The sequence below is a fragment of the Rhincodon typus genome, chromosome 37 (genome assembly GCF_021869965.1).
Source record: "Rhincodon typus isolate 14 chromosome 37, sRhiTyp1.1, whole genome shotgun sequence".
In the NCBI taxonomy this organism is placed as follows: domain Eukaryota; kingdom Metazoa; phylum Chordata; class Chondrichthyes; order Orectolobiformes; family Rhincodontidae; genus Rhincodon; species Rhincodon typus.
In genome coordinates, this window is record NC_063368.1 from 16244537 (window position 1) to 16248999 (window position 4463).

The 4463-nt window shown below is 45.0% G+C and overlaps 1 protein-coding gene across 1 annotated transcript in view; it reads left to right on the forward strand.

Moving 5' to 3' along the window:
* Positions 1-485: 485 nt before the first annotated feature.
* LOC109920487 (neurotrophin-4-like) overlaps positions 486-4463 on the forward strand; it is a 61155-nt gene continuing 57177 nt past the window's right edge. Inside the window, exon 1 of the mRNA XM_020520520.2 lies at positions 486-890. The gene's annotated coding sequence lies outside the window, so the exon portion shown is untranslated. The remainder of the gene's footprint in view (positions 891-4463) is intronic.

Below are 4463 nucleotides of genomic sequence, written 5' to 3' on the forward strand. Positions count from 1 at the left end.
CCAACCCACACACACACACACACACACACACATACAAACGCGTTCTCCGCCTCAGTTCACTTGCAAAAGAAAAGAGAGGGAGAGAAAGGAAATATCAGTTTAACCCGTTTCAGTGCCCGAGGTGAAACTCACTCCAGGACTGACTCACTCGACTCCTTTTTCACTTCAACTTCTCAAACTTTTTAAAGCAACATTTTCCCCCACCTCCCCCCCAAAAAAGCCTCGAAAACAGAAATCTCCGGTGATTGCTAATAACCTTTCCTCCTCCCAGTGTCCCTGCAAATAATGGGAATCAAATGGAATTAAGTGAAATTTTTCTTCCCCCTTGGTTTTGAAAGGGGCGCGGATTTGGGAGACACGTCACCAGCTGAAAGAGACTCTCACTTTCTCCCGCTTTGCTACCCTCTTTTATTTGAGTTGCAATTTTGTTTTGGGGAGTTGGGGGGGGGTGGGGGGGAGGGAAGATGTGTTGGATTTGTGAGAAGATGTTGTGAGGGGAAAGGAGACCACCCCATCCATGTGCGCCACTTTCACAACTAAAACAAAACCCCACACACACAAGTCGCTGGTTCTCCTCCAGTGCAGAACGTACAGAGTTGAGGGCTCTTGGTGTGTGTGTCTCTCTCTCTCTGTGTAAAGGATGCATTGGTGCCTGGGGTCCTCAGCATTTCTACCAGACTCGACTCGACTCAGCACCCCTGGACATGGCACAGGCAGGAGGACACCTCGGCCTCTTCACCCCACGGGACTGACAGAGCAATCGGATCGATTCTAATCGACTCGTTTGAGGACTCCGAGGGAACTCGGCGCTAAAGCGAGTCTGTGTTTTCTATCTAGATATACACATCAAAAAGCCAAGCCTGATTTGCTATCAGAAAAACTCCCAGACGGTAAGAATTAATGTGTGTGTGTGTGTGTGTGAGTGATTTTAATAATACATAAACACACATGAACTGACTGACTGCCTCTGTCTGCCTTGTCCCTTAATGACACTGAAAACTGATAACTTTATGAATAAGGGATGACTGCATTAATTTAATTGCGTTTTCCTTTTTGCAAAAAGAAACAGCAACACGGGGTTGTTACCAAGGGCATCAATACTTGCAGAATCGTTGGATGGAACCTCTTAATATATGAGAGCTTTTTAATGGCTCTGCATTATACATTATCCCAGCTCTGGGTCACATAGTCTATATTCACAGGCACACATTTTATAAACCTCACTGATACTGCTGTCTCCCTATAGTTCTCTCTTCCCCTTTCCCAACCTCTCGTTCAATTAAAAAAAAATGTAAAGCTCATCCATAATATATATCCTTTCTAAAAAGAAGCCTCCCAACTTAAATGAGAAAGAATCTATGCACAATGAATTTGTCTCAATCACATCAAACCTATTTTCCAAACAAAAAATAGAAAAGTTTTGTTGTCTGAAATAATATTGGTTAAAATCTGATTTTGATTTTTTTATTAATGAAGACTTAGTAATGGGGGGGTGGGTAGCTATTTTATCCACTAGTCAATGATTATTTTTCACCATGGCCCTCCTTTTATTTAAAGAAAACAAAAAGAAAAATCTTGCTATTTGATGTCCCCCCTTTCAAGTTGCTTGATTCTGAAACTGATCCCTGGCGGAGTCACGAGTTATAAAGATTTTATAGCGAAACGTGAGTCGGCCTGTCATCCCCCTTCTGTGGGTCCCAACCTCAGTTTGAGAGACTCCCACCTTTCGTAGGGACAGAGTCGTGTTCAGAAGGACCTGGTCTGCTGGAAACATGCACTGGAAACGGAGGACACCATCCATTACATCTCCCAGGAATGTTATGAAGGAAAAGTAACTTTGTGTGACAGACAAAGGGTCAGTTCGTCTCCCGTTCCTTCAGTCAGCCAAGACTCAGGTACGGCGAGGCAGTTTGTAAAGTTGGGATTATAAATGTACCAAACGACATTTTATATGTCTGGATTCTTAAATTTGTGTGGGCTGGGTTGTTCCCCGTGCTCGATGAAATGTAGCTTTCATCTGGTAGCAGGCAACAGTTCGCTGTTCACAGATGGTTTGGTTTGGTCTAAATGCTTTCACCTTTGAATTGCATCGTTTCTGGGAGTTGGGTTGTGTGTGAAGTAGCCTTTCCTCCCTTCCCAGCTTTCTTGGCTGCTTTACTGCAAGCTGTAGGACTGCTTTTGGGACTGTGCTATCCAGCACCTGTTCACCCAGGGTTTTGCACACTTGGATGTGGCCCTCTGATGTCTCAGTGAGAATGTGTGGAACCAAACACTGCCTGGTTTTATACAATTTTGCAAATTCTCCCTCCCTTGTCTACCTCTGTTTCTCAAGGTGGAGTGTTTATGAAAACATGCAGGCCAGTTAGGTGAGCAACAGCCACTCTGGGTTCAACCTCCATCCTCAGACTGAGTTCTGGGGCAGAAAAAGGAAACTTACAAGTGATAGCAGAGTTTTAAAGGACTGAAAACAAAAAGAAAAATTGCTGGTAGATCACAGCAGGTTAGGTAGCATCCATGGATCCGCTGTGATCTCCAGCAATTTTTGTTTTCAGTTCAGATTCCAGCATCTGCTGTAATTTACTTTTACAAGAGCTTTAATGGGATTTGCAAACACTAAACAGGTCTTAAGCAGATAAAAACCGAAAGAACTGCAGATGCTGTAAATCAGGAACAAAAACAAAGTTGCTGGAAAAGCTCAGCAGGTCTGGCAGCATCCGTGAAGGCAAAAAACAGAGTTAACGTTTCGGGTCTGGTGACCCTTCCTCAGAACTCAGGTCTTAAGCAGCCCTGCTTCCCACAGGTGCGGTTCGACAGAGAAGGGAAAATTCAGAATGGGGTTGAATTTGCTTCAGAGTTTCCCCTCAGCCTCTCTGCCTGTGTTCTAGACTGCAGGCAAAAATAACTTGCATTTGTATAGCACCTTTTGTGACCTCAGGACCACCCAATGCGCTTTGCAGCCAATGAAGGGTTTACTTTTGAAGCAGAGTTGGCGGTTTGCAATGTAGGAGACACGGCCACTAGTTTGTGCACAATGCAAGGTCCCACATTATGTGCTCACAAACAGATAATTTGTTGTCTTTAACGATGCTGGTCGCTCCCCCCATCCAGCTTTCATTTCCTCTTTCAAATAGTGCTGCGGGTTCTTTCCAATCCAGCCGAGAGAGTTAGCCTTTCTTCCAGATCAAAGTGCCTCTGACAATGCAGCACTCCTGCAGCGCTGCACCAGAGAATCTGTCTGTGCTACAGGCTCAAGCCTCTGACTTTATTCTGCCCATGTTTGGTGAGGAACTGTGGGCCAAACAGTGTTCATTGCCAGTCAAAGGGGTTTGCTGTCTGACTATGATTTTAGAGAGCACCCCTCAGCAACAGATTGTTGGAAACTGTTGACGCAACATTATTTTGTTTTCAAGCAGTTCTGGGGACTTTTCATAGCAGGAGTTCAGTTTGGAAAACCAGCCATTTGGGTCTCCCGAAATGTCAGGCTGTTTCCCCAGGGCAGTCCGGTCTCAGCTTTATCCTAATAATGAGCCACTTCTAATGGAATACACTTTAAGCAATATCAGAATGTTGCATTCCCACAGGCAACGAAAGGCCAGGAAGTGTAAGGGGACAAGAGAAGTTATTGAGGTCCCACGTTGGTTAAGGGATCATGACTTGTGGAGTTTATGCTTCCTCCCGCTCAGACAGAGTTGGACAAACTGTGCGCTCTCCAGTAATTGAAGAGAGAACATGCCTTTATACGCCACATCCTAGTCACCTGCCGATAGACCACGAGCAAAACTAAGGCACAGCAAGATCCAACAATGCAATTGAGTGGCTTAGTTTATTACCTTTTTTTTACACTTTTGCGGGATGTGGGCATCGTCAGCATTTTGTTACCCGCCCCTAATTACCCTCAAGCTGAGTGCCTCGCTTTCTGAGGGCAGTACAGAGACGGCTACATTGCTGTGAGTCACATGTAGGCCAGATTGGGTAAGGACAGCAGATTTCCTTCCTTAGCGGACATTGGTGAACCAGATGGATTTTCAGTAACAATCGATGATTATTATGGCCACAATTACTGAGACCAGCTTCCAATTCCGGATGTAATGATTGAATTCAATTCCACCAGCTACTGGGGTGGATTTGAACCTGTTAGCTGTCTAGTGACAATACTGGTTCAGCGGGGTATTATGTTCAGTGGGGCTTGTGAGATTCCCCAATATTTTTAGTAAAAATATTCTCAACAACTTCCAGCCCCCTCTTCCACTTTCTTCCTCAAAGCATTGGGTTGGTTCAGGGCTGCTGCTTCCCGCCAACCCCCGACCTCTGACCCCTAATGGTAACAATGACAACCATCATTGATTGGTGTAAAAACCCCTCTGGTTCACTAAGATCTAGTAAGAATTGCCAATGCTGGAGCCAGAGATAACACAGTGTGGAGCTGGAGGAACACAGCAGGTCAGGCAGCATCAGAGGAGCAG